This window comes from Betta splendens, chromosome 19 (assembly GCF_900634795.4).
Source record: "Betta splendens chromosome 19, fBetSpl5.4, whole genome shotgun sequence".
NCBI lineage: Eukaryota > Metazoa > Chordata > Actinopteri > Anabantiformes > Osphronemidae > Betta > Betta splendens.
Window position 1 is genome coordinate 14403888 of NC_040898.2, and position 21293 is coordinate 14425180.

Consider the following 21293-nt stretch of genomic DNA (forward strand, 5'->3'; position numbering starts at 1 on the left):
ATCTGGCAGGAAATTATTTATTCTGCTTCAGAATAAAAAGGAAAATCAGCATTTACCACTTTTTAAAACACGGGAGAGAGAAAGTCTTCCTTCATCACAGGGCTGCAAGTAAAATAATTCCAAAGGAACCACAAAGCTGGAAATGCACAAAGGACAGTTGGTAATAATTTCACCATTCACCTCGTTCAAAACCTCTTTTCAAAAGGGGTTTGGCATCGAAGGAAGAGCGAGTCGCCAGCGAATGTTTAAGCTCAATTAAAAGCAAAACATTGTGTCCAGGTTTGTGTGGGCGTCAGAGAGAGAGGCAGCGAAGGAGACGGACAGCTCAGAACTTTCCCAGAAACCTAATCACCGCTCGCTCACATCCGTAAACACGCGTGGACGTCACTCCTCTGCTCCGGAGGAGGTTGAAGGGAGACGCAGGGCAGGAGCGGTCGCCAGGAAGTGGCCTCTGGCTCCTCCTCTGTGACTCAGCCGCCGCCGGAGCGAGAGCACGTTTGGAGGACGAGACACATCATTAGCCCAAGGTGGCGACGGCACCGGGCGAGGATCCGCCGGGCCACGGACCACACATGTAGCTCCTGACCCGGGAGCGCAGCCGGCGCCTCCCTCCTCGCCTCCCAACGCCCTTCGCAGCAGACGCAGCGCTAATGGGATTCAGGGGACGTGTGCAGCGGCGATAGACAGAGATTTATGTGCAGGGACGAGTGGGGAGAGTGATGGAGTTGTCTCCTGCAGCTCCAGTCCCCACATCTGTCCAGTTCTCCTTGGCAGCACTTCTGAGCCATTCAGCTGGGAGAGAGATATGCAGGTGTTTTTTCCCTCCCATAAACAGATGCATCAAGCGAAGCCGAGCCAAGCGGCAGACGGACGGCGGTGTCAGATGTATGAAAAGAAAAATGTTTTGTTCAGGCCCAAGCTGTGCATTTGGGAGAAACGTGCTTTCAGCAAAGTGTTTAAACAAAGTGTCTGTTTTGCATTTTTTGGCAAAACAGTCCGGCCTCTTTGTTTGTCTTCACAGTGGAACTGAATCACCTATTTCCTCTGGGAGCCCAGGAAAAACTTTTCTGACATTTTGGATAATTGAAATACACAAACATAATTGCTGGAAATACACTTTGTCATGCAGAGTTTTTCTTCTGCAAGTCACCCAAAATAAACAGCTGGACTTTTCCTATGAAGTCCAGTTGTCTGGAAAACCTGGATTAAACCTTCAGTATGTTTAAAATCCATTTGGTTTATTTATTACACGTGAGGCTTTCAGAGTAAACATGCTGCGAATTTCTATGAGAGAAACGAGCTCAGGCTGTTTTTATTTTTTCATTTTCCTCCAAAACACAGAGCTGCTTTGTTCTTTAACAATGCTTCCTGCCCGTTAGAGCTGGAGGCGGGACCCGGCGCGATGCTCCTCTCCAGCTGGGTTACAATGGGACGTCGTGTTACCTGGCTCCACCACGGGACAGGAAGCAGGAACCGGTTGCAGCTCATGGGAGATAATGGGAGCCATGCGGAGAAGCAGGGATTCGCCGTGGGCCTTGTTCCACATCAGCACATCCACACTGTCTGAACAGGAAGCAGCCTTTCCTGTCAGTCCCCCAATCAGTGCGTGTCCCTGCCCTTACAGTCACACAAATACACTTCATCGTGAATAAACATCAGTTACTCCCATGGCAGAGTGGTTTACTGCAGGAGGTGCTACTGTGTGAGCTGAAAAGTAATGAAACTATGCTATGCTAATCAGCAGAAGACGGACCGAACCACAACGAACTGGAAAACCAGGTCGGGTTTCATTATCTCTCCTGCAGGCGCTGCATAAAAAGACTGATGTGTAAAGAATCATAAATTTAGTTTCATTTTCTCAGACTGCACCTTGACCGGGTCCCAGCGCCGCAGGAAGCGCCGGGGCAGATTTGTGGTGCGGGGCTGTCAGACAACTGTAATCCACGCTGATCTCATCAGCGCCGAAGCAACAACAAACAGAGCAAGAGAAGGAAGGGAGCAGCTGCAGCTCCGACAGCTCCTGCGTCTCTGGTTTGGTTTGATGACACTTTGCTATGTGAGCAAACAACACAATATTAATTTGAGATTTCACCATAGCACAGTTCATAGATACTGTACATAACTGTCACTGTCACACATTACGTCTGACAACTTTACTGCTCACTTCTCTTTGCTTGTTTTAATTCTCCAATGACTAAATCAATGCAAGTCTTGTCTGAAAAGGACTCTTGGGTAGTTGCTCATTTAAAGCATTCATATTTAGTGTAATAAATGAACTAAAAATCATAAAAAGAACAGACTGATAGTACGTTTTCTAAACAACCTCTTAATTTCATAACCTACTTACTACCTACTTCTGTTCTGTGTTCGGCCTGTGCTGTATCACATCGCCCATGACATGCTGTAATAATTCATGGATCAGATATTTATTGTAATAGTCACCATATGCTGCTACCACTGAAAATAAAGCTCTATGTTTATTTTTAGAGAAAACCCTGAACCTATGCATAACAACACAGTACGTAAAGACGGCTGAAGTGACACAGGTCTATTTTAATTAGCACTGAGTCTCTGAGCTGTAATAAAAAATTCCAGGACACTGGGAAATGATGTTGAGCCATTTACAGAAGAGATTAGTGCTTCCTCCGACAGAGAGCAATTTTATAAATAGCTTTTTATGGATTAGTATGAAATGACATACACTTCAGATTTTATCAACTTCATTATTACCAGAAGAAAATAGTTTTAGGAAGTAAAAATCACAGCAGCATAACAGCGAGCATAAACACATAGCAGCGACATAAAACGTTATTAATTAGACCTCCCAGTCCTCTCATATATGTGAGAAATGGGCCAGACTGGATCCCTTTGACAGAGTAAAGACATGTCTCACATCAAATGAAACAGTAAAAAAGGGCTACAGCACTACATGAATGTCTTTTGGGTGTATAAAACACAGTCCCAGTAAAAAACAAAAAAATCTTTATCATTAGATGCTAATGTTAGCCCACGACCCATTTGCGGCTCTAATTCTACGATACTTTATCCAAACCTAATGATATATGATAATATGGCTCAACTGAAAGCTACTATCCTAAGGAATCTGATACATACATGTATGTGCTAGCATGCTAGCTAGTACAGGTAAATTATGAGCGACGAACGGTAAGTGCTAAGCTAACCGCTAGCTAAATAAACAATGTAAACATTCAGATATAAAGTCCATATTACTGGTGAACCAATAGCATTTTTTGTTATTTCTACATTCTGGGAAGCTGCTCAATCACTCTGTGACCTTCTATTCGTCAGTAGGAAAAAACACCCCAAAGAGAGAGAGAAGCTAGTTGGAACATTGCACTGTAGTTTGTGTTTTATACCTATATCACACATATCATCTATAGCGCCTCGCGCTGAAATGCATGCTGGGAATGATAATAGCACATTTAATACTATTGAAGTCTCCTACAAAGTCAATGTTGTCGCAAATAAGGTAATTAATTATCCTACACAATATGATACTTTTATGTATGGTTGTTATTTACCAATTACCAAATATGCGATAGTGCAGCCTAAATGCTGCTTGAATGTGTTAGCTTAACTAGCAGGATGCTAACATCAGCCAGCTGTAACAGCTTAACTGCTGCAGACTGATGAAAGCTGGGTCCAAGCTCACTGTGTTGCTGACACCAACAGCCTGTTTCACGCTGTCAGTAGTAGTAGTTTTAGTAGTAGTTGTACTCAATCTACCTTAAATGCGATTAAATACATTTCCCTATTGTACACGTAATTGTTATCTGACCTGTAAACAGAATGTTACGTTTTATTAAATTTAATTAAAGCGCTATGTCACATGAAACATTTGAAAACAATACAAAGTGGTACTAAATTCAGTGGTTTCTTTGAGCTGTTCATTGTACATTCATTTCATTGGCCTTAAGCTTAACTGTGAGTGACAGAGGAGGAATTCTCATGTTTCCTGGCTCATCGTGTGCTCCTCCTCACAGATCTGACAGCTGCTGTGCAGAACGGGCAAAGTCCACACCAGACCAACGGGAAGCGTCATCACCTGTAGCTGATAACCGTGTCCAGCGCTGTGGGTTCAGGATCATTTGAAGTGAGTAAACCTATTGGTTGCTCCCCTCTGAGACGCACAAGTCGATGCTTATTTGTAAATTTACTCTTTAATGAATGTGGTGGAGCATGAATAGCCTGTTCAAACAGAGGCTCACAGGCCACATGTGGCTTAAAAGCAAACTTTGCCAGTCCCCCCTGAGTCCCTGAATGCAACACCCCTGTTTTCCATATTTGACATAGGATCTGGACTCAGACATGATTAGAAAGGATTCTGGCCACAGATTCTGTTTCCTGCAGCAACATGTGGGTGATAAGATGAGATTAGGTCGGGGTGCACTCGCCTCCACTCTGACCCTGAACTCTGACCCCGTGTCTGAAGGACTTAATACCTTTTCTCATCAAGGTGGCAGTAACGCCACACTGTGTGTAAATGTGTAAACAGGCCACAGGATAAAATCTAAGAATGCGTTTTTCAATCTATACATGTAAAATTACCAATGGAAGCTGCAATTCGTTCTTGTCTGGACTCACTAGTACCAATTTATTCCACCATTAAATCCAGACCGCATGATAATTTGCATTGAGGCGTAGAACAATGGCCTAGTTCAGGTGTCGCATTGAAATCCTTCTCCAACGGACTGAGCAGGAACGTGATGGATGCCCCGTCGTGTCACAGACGTAAGTGCTCTCATACATTACGCAGCACGTCGGACACTGCGTGACACAAATGTGCGTCGATGATGGCTCATTTTTCTTGCCACTCATCCCTCTCTCACTCCTCCTCTGTGCGCCAAGGGCCTTTGGACAAACAGGGTAAAAATACCATCCAGTTACAGCCGGGTTGGGAGCTGGTAGCTGGAGCTGCTGGAGGCCGGCGGTAGGTTTTATACATATGAACCTACAGCCAGTGTGACTGCCAGGGTATACAAAACACAGGCCCCTTATAGTGGCCAGGACGGAGTCACGCTGGCACCGCTACGCCCCAGCATCAAACGCTCGCTCAGCCATCGGTGTCCTGACCTGTCAACAGAGAAGAGCTGATGAGCATATATATAGATATATAGATTCAGATTCTTTTGATTATCTGGAAGCCAGTCCAGAGAGTTTTATTTTTAAGTGTGATAAGCATCTATGCTACTGAGGCACATCACAGCCCGTCTTCACTCCCGTTTCACCTCTGACTGCTGTCCTTTAGCAGCTCAGCGCTCTGTATGACCTGGGGCTGCACCTACTTTTGTACAGCTGGAAGCAATTTAAGCGTCAGACTAGTGATGCACTAACAAGGCCTCCACAGAACGGTGACATTGGTGACCCCAGATGGCTTTGACCCACTAAGACCCGCCTTGACCTTTTAACCATTGGTGGCTCAGACGCAGGAGTTCCAATCAGTGTCAGGATCAAACTTTTGTTTAACTCCCTCATCAATAATTCGTTCTGATTGATTATATACTGTATTTTCTAGTAGACTGAGGAGCGTGGTGATAAAAGCACTGCAGCAGCATGAAAGCGGCCCACCCAACATCAGCGCTGCCGCAGAAATGTATCAGCATGACAAAGCAGGAGGCTGAATTACAACATGCATTCTATTGCTGTTAATTACAGTGGGAGGAGGAGGGGGGGTGTTGTAATTACAAAGAAGGGCTGACAAAGCCGGCACGGCCCCAGAGAGAACAGGGAGAGTGAGGTCTCCTTCCTCCTCGCTCTGCGGTTCGGCTTTAATGAAGACCTGCTGCCTCCCCCCAACCTGCTGGCACGCACGGTGGCCGCTGGTGCTGCCATTTTCCAGTAAGCCAGGAAAGCACTGTCCAATTCAAGGCCTCATTATAGCCTCACTTTAGACGACTGTGGTCTGAACTGTGCAAAATGCACAGGTCCTGGTGGACAAGCGGGGTCTTTCTACGCCGTGTGACGAGGTCTGCTGTTAGATTAGAGTCATAACAGTGGTGTGGACTCTAGGCCTGTCAGTGACCTCATCTACCGCCTCCTGGGTGCTGATCACAGAGAAACCAAGTCGCTTTGCACATTTAGGATGTCTTTGGCACAGAGGATGAGTAGAACCACTACTAAACTCTGCTTCTACCTCTTGCTCGTTGCAAACTATTACTTCCTGTGCCTACATTGGTTTGCTGTGACCTTCAGTTTTCTCCCACCGTCCAAAGACATGCAGATTAGGTTGACTGGTCAGTGTAAATGGTCCATATGTGTGAATAGTTGTCTGGCAACCTGTCCAGCCTCTCCCCTAATGGCTTGCTGTGAAAGGCTCCAGGATGCGACCCTCAGCAGGATCAGCAGTAAAGATAATGGATGGACTTGGACACACGTGACTGACTTCACAAACGTCACTCATTAAATGCAAGTGCTTTTAATACCTGCTTATAGATTATAAAAGGCATAAACTAGTGAGGGATTTATACTCAAACTTTGTCATTATTGAGCTGTACGTTCCCCTTGTCTCTCTTTGCTTCACTGTTTCTCTCACAGCTCTTTCCTTCCCTCATTCCTCCTGTCAGTGGGACGTCATTGCTCTGCATCTTCAGTGTGGGGGATTTCTGACAGGGGTTAATGGATTGGGCAGGATGAAGCATTGGGATGCACTGTTGGAGATTGCCATTTGTTTTTGTGTGGGATCAATGAGGAGATCTGGATTTGGAGCCTGCTGGAGATGATGGACGTATATCACAACGCAAAGCCATAAGCCATGAGACTCTGTCAGTGGGAAAACACATCACTTCATCGACTCTGCCTTAATTTCACATTTTGTCAGAAAAATATGTACGTCTTTGTGCTTAAAGAATCTTTCAACGCTTTTATGCCACTAGTAAACAGAAGTAAAACAACGACAGATGTTCATTTGATTCTTGGTGGATTCGATAATGCCATGAGTGGGATGGAATCCATATTCCTTAATGGTGTTTACCCCTTGGGGATATCTCTCAAAACAGTGCCCATGAGGAGGCGATGCTCACTTATGGAGGAACTGATGCAGTTGATAGCTGCAATCCTGATGAATTAACACTCTGCCCAGAGGTTACACAGCTGTGTGGTCACAAAACACAATTCAATTCATTGCTTTTGTTAGCGTTTTGAGCATTTTGTTTGTCTGATTGTTCTACCAAGCTTCCAGGACATCTACGTATCCACCAACCTGGTGTTCTTAGTCTTGTTTTTTTACTAACGTGTGAGCAGTTCCTCCTCCAATGAGGTGGTTTTCTCCCACCTGTTCCCTCCTTTAGCTCAGGCTTGGTCCAGCTGTCTGGCAGAGGCAGCAACAGTTATCTGGTTACGTGAGAACCGTGTCATTGAAAATGAAAATCAAAGGAACCGTAGCTCGGGCTCTTCGCTCTTCCCGGGTTCCCCATGTGGGATTTGACGCTGCTTGGGACAGCCGGGTTTCCTAAAGCGGCCTTGCAGTATTAGGATCCACATGAAGCATTCCAACAGGGGATCATAGCTCCTTGACTCTGTTTATTTTATTTTGTCTTGCAGCATTAAATCATCAATGGAAGAATGGAATTATGTCTGATGTGCAGTGGCGGGTTTCTGCATGTCTTCCTTTGCACGCAATCAGCTGTTCAACATAAATATCAGGTTTTTCATGCAGGAATCAGTTTAAAATATCATCTTGTACCTAGTTTCACCCTTCTTTTACAGTGAGTCACATCCATGAACTAAGGACATTTCACACTAGTTATGAAATCGGGCACTGCGCCATCACCTTGTCCTGCTGATTAAATATAACTACCCTCCACCCCCACCTCTCCTCCCAAGCCTCCCTCTTGTTAGGTTAAGTGAATTTTACTAATGCCTGGCGTGGGCTAATGCCTTCTTTTACATGTCTAATAAGAATAATGGCTTGTCATAAATTCTGAGTCATCCAGATCTTATGAGGCAGGCTGTAAATGAGTTATGAATTATATCTCTGCTTCCCGGCTCTTACTGTGTGATGGTAAAACTACAGGCTGTGGGGCTCACAGCGACTGCGTAGGTGAGATTCACTGTCACTTGTGACACGAGTACCGTTGGTTTTGAAAACAAACTACAGACACAAACACAAATGTGTGTTAAGCTGAATGAGAGCAAATAAAAAAGTACATAGTGTGAGAATAACATGGTCGTGGCCTGGTCTGTGGCCTGCAGTGATTCAAATTCTTCACACAAACACGAGGCAGTTTGTTGGGTTTAGGCGTCTGCGAAGGAGCAGTTGCAATAATTGAGATGTGAGATTAACAAAAAGTGTGGAATCATTTGTAACTCCATAGGAGAGAAGACGCTGTTTGACATTCGGCAGTGGCTTTAACAGTAGTGGCTAATGCAGAGTGTAGCGTTGTTGTTTAACTTGGCTGTCACTGTCGCCTCAGAGTGGCGTTGGTCCCAGACGTGGGATATTAGAGCTCAACACCTCCTTTCTTATTCATTGCCTGAGTTGATGGCTGTGCCGTGTAACTGGCCAGAGGTGGGATTTCCCAGCGTTGTGTGAAGGCGATTCAGATCCAATTCAAATACTGCACCCGTCTGGGTTTACCATTCTGTTTATGTCTGTCACCCATAATTTCACATTGGCTTTTGCTTTTAATATCAGGCAGGGAGGTTTCGGAGTGAGCGCAACATCCCAGAATAATTCCACACTAATTCCTCCTCTTAGCCCCTATTTTGCTGAGAAAATAGCTACATGAGTGACATTTGGAAAGAGATGCTACAGGTCTCATAGTAACATGCAGCAGTGGGATTGCGACGAGTGGAGAATGTTGTGTTTGGTGTTGATGGTCAACCATTCAGTCAAACAAGCAATTTTCTCCCCAGTCTGACCTGGTTTTGGGGAATTATCCACTATCAAGTGTCTTAATACTTGCCACAATCTCGGTTTGCCTTCACTTACAGCACCTCTATTATTTCTTTTTGAAATATGTACCTCTGAGGTTTGTGCCACTATCCTAGAACAAAAGAGGTGAATGGCATTTTGTCAGTGTTGCTGAAAGCGATAAAAAATACACTAAATATCCAGCAGAGCTTTTTTTCCAGAATCACAGTAATAAACCACAGACCACGGTGTCAACAGCCTTCACTGGAGCCACTTTCTACCAGTGAAATTACATATTTATATAAATGCGCTGACATATTTATATTGAAGTAGAACCACATGTGAGGCAAAGAATCCAAGACACTCTCTACATTTTTGACATAATTTATTCTGAAACAACAATCAGTGATGTAATTTAATAGTTTAAAGAGTTCCTAAATGTTAAAAAAATGTTTAAAGGGGTAGAACTATAATCTAACTTCTTCCTACTCTGTTCAAGCATGTACCAGGTAAATTGGAAGCTGATTGGTATTTCAACTGCTTTTACATGTTTGAATGAATGAATGAATGAATGAATGAATGAATGAATGAATGAATGAATGAATGAATGAATGAATGAATATAGTGTTTGTTCATTGGTTCGGTTGCATTCTCACACAGTTAAATAACATAGAAGTGTTTCCAAAGCCTTTCAAGCCATGTCATGAAATCAAGAACCTGCTGGGCCCATCCCGTTTCACTGTCATCTCTCCCATGAGGCATGAGGTCCAAGTTACCCGTTCATCCCAGAAACCCGACACCAGCTCGGCGCGACTCTGGTCTGTCGGGGGCTCTTGAGGGTTAAACACAGGACAAGCCCCCTGACGATGAGGGGCGGGCGGCCTTTTGTTGCCCCCCATGCGTGGATAGCGTGCTGCTGAAGGAGAAGCCGGCGTTGCTGAAGGGACGGCTGCGATGGAGACGGGGTTAAGAGGAGGAGCACATCAACACTAGTGTATCAAGCTTCATTCACATTAACTACCTGAGGACTACAGCTTTGACCCCTGTTGAATATCATCAGAAACACAAACTATGGCACAAGAAAAGGACACCACCTTACTCAAACAAACAAACGTTGTTGTTGTCTTTGTCTTGTTGTTCTTGTTGTCTTTTATGAACGAGACCTTCGTGCCATCTTAATTAGAGCTTGTGGATGGAGATTGTGTTATTAACCTGATTCCATTTTCTTTTATGGCCGCGATGATTGCCGTCGCCGAGGCGCTTTGTGCGCTGGTTTTTGATCACTGTTATTACCAGCATTATCGCAATGTCAAGGCTCGCCAAGTGGAAGCTAAAGAGGGACAGTGGAGGAGGGGATGAAACATGAGGGGAACGGATCCTTAAGTCTGCCTCTCCACCACAAGTGGCATCATTGTCATCACCTTGTTCTGATTTCATTTCATCTCTTGGCGCCACCACTGCAGGCAATATGTGGGTATTGAGTTACAGGAGGCCCACCTCTTATTATTTTCATGGGAACCTCAAGGACAGGCAGTGTTGAGGGGATATTTATATGAATGCTTATAATGTTGTGTTCCCAGTACTCAGGGACATTTAGCGGCTATCAGCGAATAACATCGGAGGCTTTCAGCTCGACAGAGTCATTAATATCTGAAGGGTTTATGTGTTTCATATTGCCTCCACGCCAGCTGGGGCCTCGTGCCCCATGAGCTGACTGGTGTTTTAGAGGATGCTCCGTTCTTTTTCATTACCCCGCTCACCGTGTGAGCTCAGCACATACTAAGGTCAAGGCTTTAACTTGTTAATGCTGCCTCCGTTGGCAACGTGGTCCTCAGCTTTATCAGAATTAGCGCGTTGCTTCCACCTGATTCAGCGTTTCTCTGTTTGTCTCATTGGCTTCGTGGCAGCGCGTTGGGCTGCAGATTGAACCTATGGAGGATGACAGCAGGAGCAGACAGGGAAATGGTGACAGGTTAGCCGTATTTATATAAAATCAGAATCGTGACGGCTTCCAAAAATACTGACAGATGTGAAAATGCGTCAGCGCACACTGGTCGAACCATGGTCGGAGAAATCTGTGTTGACACAGCAGCATTCCCACCAGTCACTTGGCTTATTCTTGGGAAAGCGGAGCAGGAATGAGACAGTGGGACTTTATCCCAGCGGCTCGTCATGCTGGTGCGTGTCAGACTCAGCATCTGTAATCCTGCTGCTGGAAAGTTCCCCCGTAGCGCGTGGCTCACGGAGAAGGAGGGAAACCGCCAAGTTTTACTTAAAGGCACCAGATTCCTGTGTGAGTGCAACACTTTACATATAAGTGCCTCTCAGATAACGTGCAACCTTTAAAACCAACACAAGTCAATCTATTCCATTTCCATCCAATTAGAAAAGTTAAAACCTTCTTATTAGTGGAAGTCCATTTGAATACAGATGAAGACTTAAAGCGACGGTGCTGAATAAGGTCCCGCGGGTCTGAGCAGAACTAATGCCCGTGGGTCGGTTTCCCCGCGGCGCCGGAGCAGCTGCCAGGGACCCAGCAACGGGTCGCGTCCACCCGGCAGCTCCGCCAGCGGCAGCAGGACAGGGCCTCGCCCTGCGCGTATCCCAGCATGCCTTGCCACCGCGCCGCCCTTCACCCTCTGACCCGCCGTAACGGCCGCATGGAGAGATGAAAAGGGCCGCGCGACCCGAGCGGACCCGGTCGCCGGCCCCACGCGGCTCGCTGCCTTTTCAGAGACAGCTCGCATGTGGAGAGCGCAGACACGGGGCAGATTGGGCAAAGAGTCAAAACAATCGGCCACAACAGAAGTCCTGTCCTTTTACAAGAGTCTCCACATACTAATGACAGCTGCATTTTAACTCTGATGTAACGTGTTAATTTTAAACCTCTTTCCATTTTCCACTTCAGTGGTGCAGAATATTACAGCGTTCTGTCTGTTTTCATCACAGCAGATAGACGTTTATCTACTGGCTGGAAGAGAAAAACACCAATCTGTTGCATCGCACACTTTCACCCTTATTGTCTAACAGTGTCGGCACGCAGGGCGTTTAGTGTGTGAAAAAGCACCATCTGTGCTCGGAGCCAGCGAAGCGCCGCACCTCAGCCGTCCTTCCTGCAGTCCTGCATTGTGACGGTAATGGGACTTTAAATCAGTGCCTTCGCCCCTCGGGGTTCATCACAAAACCACCGCCCATTGTGGCTCCTCAGCAACGACAACAAGTGGCCGTTGGAGGGGAGAAAGTGAGGCAGATGGTCGGGAGAGATGACAAAGGTTCCATTACACGGTGTGTCCTCCACCTGTGGCGTGACGGCTCGGCTGCTTCTGATGCCTGCGGAGATGAATGTCTGTCTGAGCGACGGGCGCCGCGTTGCGATTTAGACGTCTGGACGGACACAACAGAGAGCTTTGGTTACTGTGAAAAGCAGCAGTTCCTTCAAATATTTACATCACATGAAGGTTTAAGGTGGGAACGACATTGACAGTTGTCGCCTATGTAGAACTTTCATACAACAGCTTCTACTCCAATCAAATAAGAAACAAGTGTCATAACGTGAACCGATTATAAAGCTATAACGTTTGGAACGCGACCACATAAAACGACACGTTCGCAAAATTCCTCTGGACATGAAACAGTTCTCCACGTGAGCACGTGCTGGAGCGCGCGGCTAAAAAGCCGGACAAGTTGTTTTAAGGGAGAGCAGGTGGTTCCACTTCAAAGCGACGGGGATGAAGTTTGTGTTTTTCCTCCTCCGGCCGTGCACTTTCTTCCCCAAAGGGTCTCGTCCTGCGTGTCTTCCTCCACTTCAGAGTCACATTATTATCGGCAAAGTGCTTTTAAATCCGCTCCTGCTCAGCACCAGGATGTCTTCTGCATGCTAATCCCAGGGGATACGGATCCGTCACTCCTCGTGGTTCCTCATGCCTGGCGTGCCTGCGACAGCTGGGAAAACAGTCTGACGGATGGGCTGCACATACTGCTCTGCTCTCTATGGCAGTATGTGCTGTGTAAATGGACATCACCACTGATCTGAACTGCATTTATCACGTTAAATCAGGTTTCAGCTGGAGTCTGTTGAATTCCAGCTGCTTGAGGCGAACTTTTTGGTGTCATGCGACTTTCTTCACCTTTGAAAGTTAAGAGAGAGCTGACGTTTAAATTGAGCCGCGCGAGTTCGAAGTGCTAATCTCCTCGGGACTCTTTGAGGAGTGAACATCATCACTGAGACTGAGGCTTATTTTCACTGAGAGGATGAGGGAGAAAGCGAGGGAGAGGAGCTGCACAGAGGAAGAGTGGAGGAGGTGCTGGTGGTAGTGGGGATAAATACAGAGAGTAAAGAGGTACAGTAATCATCTCCACTCAAAGCATATTTTATCCAGTGGGTTATTAGAGGGATGGAGATGAGTCAAATCCTCACAGACGTCTCTCTCTCTCTCTCTCTCTCTCTCTCTCTCTCTCTCTCTTCTGTATTTTCCCTCTCTTGATCGTCCTCCTTCTCATCTCCATGGCTGACCGGCCTTGGCGCCAATCGCAGCAATTTCAATGTTTCACTGGTTCACGCTAATAGCTGATGAATGGGGCAGTGCAATATGCAACACATACAAAGTGGAGCAATGGGTTTTAATTAAAAGTTTCACTTAAGCTCCCTCCTCTCGTGTGTCATCTGTCATATTTGTTCCGTAGCAGCAGAGGTCTTTGAAGCTCAGACAGTTGGGTTATATAGTTTTTAAAGATAGGGGGCAGTGTTCTCAAAGGTAAAGCGAACAGCTGAAATAGTTTGAAAGTGGAGTTGTTACAGTGAAAAAGAAATAAGAATATTTGAAAAGAAATATGAATAAAATTATCAAATTATTGCTCCTAATATTCCTTCAAACATCCAATCTCATCTCATCTCATCTCATCTCATCTCATCTCATCTCATCTCATCTCATCTCATCTCATCTCATCTCATCTCATGTAATTGTATCTAATTTATTACAATTAATACATTTTTTATGAATTTAGTCAGAGAAAAACCTGAATTGCAAAGAACCTAGAAACTTAACATTCAGTCCCGTTTGCCTTTGCTTCCTGTTTAGTTGGTAAACAGCCGAGTGTCTCCTCCTAATTCAGCGCCGTGTTCAGGATGAATCGCTTTTCCTACTGCATCTGGACAGAAATAGCTCTTAATAATGAAAGATTGATGTGAAGTAAAGCTTGTCATTACACGCTGCAGTAGACAATTAGGTGCCTCCCAACATTCAGCCCTCTGATTTTCCTCTGCCTCTCTAGCACTTTTCTCTCTCTTCCTCTTATTCCATAGTTTTTTTTGTTTGTTACCAGTTTAGCTGAACTGACTTCATTAGTAAAACCCTCCTGGTTCAGCTGTGACACTTGCGCGCTTTAAAGTCTATAAAAACAAACATATATTAGGGACATACAAGAAAATGAAGAAAGACTTCCATCAATGGAATTGTTTGTAATATTATTTTTAGAATTTCAGAAATTCTTTGGGGTTTTAGTGACTCACCTGCTGTTCCACTGACAAACCTTCCACTGTGCCCTTCTCCAGGTGCTCCCATTAAAATCACAGCTACCTCCCCTCGTTCCACGAACCCTCGCGCTGTTGAGGCTCCGCTCGTGACAGTGCATTCATAAACACTGACATCTCAATAGCCTGCCTATTCCCCCACTATCAGCTTACAGCCTATAATTACGGCCAATCATCTTGGATCAAGCATGTCTGCGTGAACAGGCCAATGTAACATCTGCTGCCGTGGCCAACAGGCTGAGAGGGACTGTTATAGTGAAAGGCGAGCTCCTCGTCTGGGGGGGGGGGCACCGCTAACAGGTAGAGTGTTCAGACGGGTGGGGGTTCCTGGGAGCAGGTGCTCTGAGGTATGTGTGTGAAGAATTCTTATCAGCATCAGAAATGTCTAAGACGCTGAAACATTGCTGTTTAAAAATGCTAAAAATGTATATTCTCACCTACTGTCAATATTGTCATATTTAGGTGATAATTGTAATTGTGTTTATTACTGAGGCCACAGTGGAGGAAGACTGGAGGAACCACTCTGTTGGCATCAACACCACCGGCCATCAGCCCCTGTTTGGTCTGACGCTGTTACAAAAACACGTGATGTGTAGTTCATGGCTGCTTTTAATCGTCTGGAAGACAGAGCTGTGTCAGTGTCTGGGAAAACGTGATTGGCAGCTGTGAAGCCTGTTTTGTGGGCTGTGATCCAGGCTTTGCTTCATCCCATCAGCAAACCACAGACCACAAGACAGGGCTGTGTACTGTGAGTTCTGGTCTCGGGCAAAATGGTGCCCAAAACACCTCCAAACCCAAATCAGAACAGTCGAGCTGCAGCCTGATGGTTCGGTTTCAACCGCGCCCTTATGTTTGGGAATGTTGTGGAAAATCCCAAATTCTCCTTTCAACGATCCTAATAGTGCCACAAACAAATGCTGCTGTTAACTTCGTCTTATTTCACATCGTCCAAAGAGGGGAATAAATCTCCACCAATGAAGACGCTTTCTGTTCTCCGCGTGTCCATACGCCGACACCCGACCCATTCTCTGGCGGCGTAAACGAGCGAATCCCACTCAGAAACCGGCCCAACGCGGGCCATGGAACCGTCAGTCATTTAATGTGGAACCCAGTGTCAAACCCGGAAAATCCCAGCCTGCTCCGGACTGGGCTCGCTCGTCTCTCTGCTGAACCCAGCACCACAGAGCTGGCAGCGGCTCAACCAGCAGCCAGAGAGCAGGACGTAGACTGACACCAATGGAGACGAAGTTAGACAGCAGCAACCCAACGTCTCCCTACCGCACACAAAGAGACAGCAGGAGCAGCACAAGCGGTTTATATGGATAATTATTGAGCTAATTGTGGGGAGGCGTCCTCTGGGCCACTGCTCCCTGTCTGTGTGATCTGAAGTCAACAACAAATCCTGGTTCAAAAGTCCTCATAATCTCTGTAGTTTAATAAAAGTGGAAGTCTTGGCGTTTTCCCCAGTCACCTTGGGATTTTAGCAGCATTTATCTGCATAGCTATCACTGGATTTAAATAGCTGGAGCAACACATGGTCCAACTGTCTCTGCAGGAATTCGGCCACTAATTTGACATATGTTGCATTTTTCCTCAGCTGTTAAAAGGTTATTTGCCTCAGCTGCTTCCATAAAATAATTTCCTGAAGAGTTTCAGTATCCAGACAAACGACCCAGGAACTAACTGATGATCTGACCTGCAGGGTGTGCGAGCAGCGGGCGACTGTGTGGTTGGAGGAGCAGGTTTTGACATGTGGGTGTTTTGTGCGTGTGTGGGTGTTTTGTGGGCGTGATCACTGACTACCTGCACGGGTGCAGTAGCTGCACAGTGAATAACAGCAACACCTGCAGAGCCTCTCGACTTATTAAACCTGGACTTTAACTCTCTTTAAGGCTGATTACTCTTTGTTTTACAGAGCATTAAAGTTAAACAACTTTGGAGGCCATGCACAAAGAGTTGTGTAGAAGGGGGGAATTTTTATTGTTTTTCATTTTGCAACAAAAGCCCAGTAAACGCTGCCTTGGCCGGACATGAAGGATTGCTCTGCTGTGGAGGAACTGCTAATTTCTGAGTTGGCAAAGAGGCGTTTGAAGGTCACCGTGAGCCTCCGTGCTCCTCAGCTCCTCTTTGTGTGCAGGCAACACCCTGTTTGACCTCGTGTTTAGTCTTAGAAGGGGGTCATTAAGGGCTTAAGCTGCAATGTAATGAAAATGTTGTGACAACAGCAGAGGGGAGAAGTAAAAACAGGCTTTAGAGGACAGCTGAACCTCCACTCTGGGGACCAGAAGGAGGCCTCACGCCAGGAAAACCGTGCTTATCTGCACCCTGGAGACTCTGATATTAGCTTTCAGGCTGCTGGATGGACTTGATGATAACCCTGACTTAAGTCCAGGGTGTTGGCTGCGCAGACTGACTGCAGTTGCTTGTGCAGGTCAGACTCTTTAACATGGGCTTATTAAATATTTGTGTAAAATGGGACATGCTGTAAAAGACTCATGCGAGAAAATCTGAAAGGAAATTTGATTAATTTGGCAGCGGCGGTAATTTAATCCACTATGAATGAAGCACAATGTAAGAATCATATGCATGCAGCTTGTTCCGCTTTGACATAATATTCATCATAATTCTGTGGCTTGTTGTTTTTCCACCATATGCTTCCTGGCAACTTGTACGACACAAATGAAGAGTAATGCGCTTGGTTCCAGCTCCTTCATCCTTGTGCAAAGGCCGCTTTCGCCACCATTGTTCTTCTTAATGTTAGATCTCCTCCAGGACAAAAGCACTTCCACATGCGGTGCTACAGACCCAGAGCCTGGTGCCAGATCCAGAGTTTGCCTCACGTCTAGAGTCAAGCTCACAGAACCGCCCTGTTCTGGAGTTTCCAGTGAGAGGCAGCAGCAGAGACGCCGCGTGTGCAGCTTTGCATCACTGCTGCAGAGGTCTCTTTACAGACGGTTGCTGTTGTTCATTTGATCCACTGACTATTCCTTCATATTCCGCCTGGTGTTAATGCGTGTTCTCTTGGCCTCGTTTGGCGTCTCAACCACTGATGAGGGCGTGTTGGTGGCTGCTACATGCAGTGACCCACTGACTCACAGCTACGTGCACACGGGGCATGAAACGCCAGCACATGAATCATGGCAGCATGACATTGTTGGGTGCCTGAGGCCAGAATCCGGCGCTCCCCCACCCCTCAATCTTTTCATCCATCCCTCCGCCCCGGCAGCCGCCGCCACCACTCTCCTCCTGCCTCGTAAATGGGCCAGGCTGCTTTAGCAGAAACAGACAGGGAGCCTGGAGAAGGGACAAAAGCATTATCTCGCTCCCAGCAGCAGCTCATGCAGGACTTCCAGCAGCAGATAGGATTCTCCAACAAGCTGCTGTCCTCACTCAGATTGCTGCCCGGCCTGTCTCTGGTGCTGCTGCCTTTCCCTCAGTTCCTGTTTCAGCAGATATTAAAAACTCTCCCCTGTTTTACATATATATGTATACTGTAAATATGTATATATACTTTTAAAATGTTGCCTCAGCTACTGGGCTTGTGGTGGAAGTTGGCATGTTTTTCCTCTCCCTTGCACAGCCCAGACACGCAGTCAGGTTAATTATTAGGAATGTTTGTGTCTCTATGTGTTGGTCCTGAGACGGACTGGAGACCTGCCTCTCGTCAGCAGCAGACAGTTGGGATTGACTCCAGTGACCCCGGATGCTTCTGAGGACTGCGTAGACTGCGCGGTGTCAGTAATTCCCTCCGATCGTTCCAAAGCCTCGCTGTCACGGTGCAGAAGCTCACTTCGCATGGTTCTGCGGTGGTTTCGGGCATTGCCCCTGTGTTGTGATTGCATCTGAAGCAGGCAACCTTGTTACAGCACTTCCACCTACCAGACAGACTCTCCGTTTCTGCCCCATTACCCCTTATTACCGGCTCACGGCCAACAGAAGCAAGGAAGTGCAGGGCAGGAGGCTGATTCAGACCTGCTGCGTTACAGTGTGAGAATCAACAGTGGAAGGACAATGGCACAGAGCTTAATTGTGTGTGTGTGTTTGTGCTTTAATGTATGGGCTTTTAATGCGAAACAGAGCAAGATTTTTGTGGAAGCACAGGTGGCGAATGTGCAACACATCCATCATGTTCCCACTGTCGAGTCACATCTGGGAAACTCTCTACAATCTGGGAATGTAGAGAAACGCGGAGCCGTCGCAGGCAGGAAGGCTTTTCCAGCAGCGCCGAGGAACTGTAAACTAGATGTCTGGATTGTAATTTTCTTCTCACAGGACAATCAATAGATTCTGTGCAGTTCTTGACTGAACCGCTGAAGCGTGCGTCTCAGCCTAATGGACCCAGAAGTTCCCATCTGTTAGTGGGAGACATGTCAGTGGGTTCTCGCTCCGTGCTGCGTCCCCACAGAGGATCCTGAGCGCAGACAAAAGCGGGATGACTTTTACTGGAATTCCAGGAAAACAAGTGGAGGTCAGGCCGACGTTCCACTCGTACAAACACTTTTCCAACTCAGTGTTACAAGAGGTTCTTTGTGGTTCTTTTGTCGCCTGCCTGTTGGTCTCGAACCTTTGTGACTTTATTTATTATCCTAGCTGTTAAACTCTGATCTGGTGACTGAATGGAGGCAGACCTGCAGTGTATGAACAACCAACTCGCTGCCGTTGCTCCCGTTTCCTTTTTATCAGTCGCAGACCTGCAACACACGAACCAGTCCTCATGCATTTTCCTCTGGGCTGCATTAAAGGATTGCTGCATTATGAAACACGGCTTCTCAACAAGATGGACGATCCCTCCGTGATTGGACTAATGTGTTGTTGTCTGCGTCCTGCTCTCTCCTCTCAGTCTCCTCCAAAAGCGCTCCTCTGTGTAAATAATGAATGCTTTAACCAGAGTCGGGTATTTAAACGGACATTTAAAACATTAGCCAGATACTTAGAGCATTGTGTCATCAGTGACAGAGGAGCAGAGACTTGGAGGAGGCAGGCAGAGGATCAGACATGGGAAGTACGTTGTGGTCGCTCATAAAATGCTGAAAACAGGAAGGAAAACATGTTCCCTCCGACCGCGCGGCGCTGATGGGCCTCGATGAAGTCCTGCGTAGGCGTGGGACGGAGACAGAGATGGAGGCACCACAAGGACTCGGGCCAAGTTCATCACCCGCATGGTTTAATCCAATGTGTTGCTTGGCAGCGGCCTTCATTCATCGCTCCTCTCCCAGCTATGCAGCCTCACAGCAGACGATCCCGCCGCTAATTGCTCGAAATTCTCTTTTCGCTCTCCAGATTCCTGTTAGCAGCCGCTCGCTGTCACACACATTTTCTGTGCTCCACAACTGCAATAAATGTCAAACTGAAAGGGCACTTAAGGTGTTTGGAGTTTCAGAAACAGGGCATATCTCCAATATGAGGCGCTTTGCTTCATCCAAAGTGGACATAATGTGGCAGGCAGAGATTTCTTGTTGGGACAAGGAAGAGGCTGATGAATTAGTGGCTCAGTCCTGCAGACTGAAGCCCGGACTCTTTGTCTTTATTTAATGCAAGCGATGGGAGGAGTTGGCAGCTCACGAGCCCTATTTATTTTACTTCAGGATGAGCCACACATATTGTTACTGCAGCACTCAGGGAATGCGATGCCTCCTGGAAGCCACCGCAGCAACATGTAAACAGGAAATGTGACTGCCGGTAGACTTTCAGTAGAAAAGCAGATTTTAGGGAGGAGGGTCAGTTGTAATTGGTTCAGGTTGGACTTGGTAATGTGATTGGGTGGTGTCTGCCCTCAGGAGGAGTCTCCCTACCTACTGCTGCATAACTTCTCATCTAGGTAACCGATGCTCCATTATCCTCCCCTGACCTTTGCATCGTAATCAGGTTTCCTTCGGCCCAGCCTCATTGTAGCTGCTCAATTGAGAGCTAAATTGTGTGATTTAGTTAGTGTCTGGCCTAATTAAAGTCCTGGAAATGACCTCCAAGTTGTGTGTCTGTGTGTCTGCGCTGTGCGAGCGCTTTCCTGCCCCGACAGGATCAGACACTGTGTGTATTGACAGGCCTAATCCCACCTCTGTGCTCAGCCCTGCGTTTCCTGCCTCCATCCCGATAGCACGCATTCCTCCTTTTCCCCTGACATGAGGTCCGTGCACCGGGGTGGAGTGGTTTCAGTTATGCTCCTGGCACCAGAGAGCGCAGCGGCTCACGCTCGCCCTCTGCGAACGAACGTGTGCCTGGACGTGTGGAGGCGACGCGTGTGGGGTCTGAATAAAGCGCTCGCTCCCTCGTGTTTCTTGGCTCGGAGCTGCTCAACCATTAACGGTGCCACAGACAAATGGACCCGGCTCCGACGCTCCTGCGTTCAACTCCACGTTCCAAACAGCACCTTTTAGTGCTTCTTAATGTTCTTCTTGCCTTTTCTCGACTTCCCCTTCAATATGTTCCCTTTGACAGCTTTTGAACAGTCCGCTGATCCCAGAAGAGACTGGAATTAACCCTCCAAGTGTAAAAGTAACACAAGCCAATTGAGAAACCTTTTATTAAGACAACGCCAGTAGAATCTACCTTCATAAAGTAGATGTGTATCCTCTTCTTCACCTGTTATTGTGGTGGGAGATGAGCTCAGATGGGAAGAGTTATGTACTGAGTCTGTTTGCTGAATCAAGGGTGGTCTGAATGTTCTCCCTCAGACCTACGTTGTATTTCATTCACTTCTTGTGAGATCTACTGTAAAAACAAAATTTAATTGGCAAATGAAAATGACCGCTGTGCTGAACTATGCAGAAATATCACATTCGTAATCTGTCGAATGGGGAGTGCGTTGTTTTTGTAAGCCAGACGTGAGGTGGAATCTCTCCCACCCAGTCAGCAAGCGTCATTAAACAGTTCAACACAGTTGTGTTTAAGATG

General features: G+C 46.6%; 1 long non-coding RNA gene across 2 annotated transcripts in view; it reads left to right on the plus strand.

The window, feature by feature from the left end:
- Positions 1 to 337: 337 nt before the first annotated feature.
- The window catches only part of LOC114846045 (uncharacterized), a 66023-nt gene continuing 45067 nt past the window's right edge, over positions 338 to 21293 (plus strand). Inside the window, exons 1-3 of one of the 2 annotated variants that reach the window (XR_008693234.1) lie at positions 338 to 1779; positions 1863 to 2056; positions 4005 to 4114. This is a non-coding gene — a long non-coding RNA (uncharacterized LOC114846045). Of the gene's footprint in view, positions 1780 to 1862; positions 2057 to 3207; positions 3491 to 4004; positions 4115 to 21293 lie in introns of those variants that run through there. The other variant, XR_008693233.1, reaches the window with a different exon arrangement.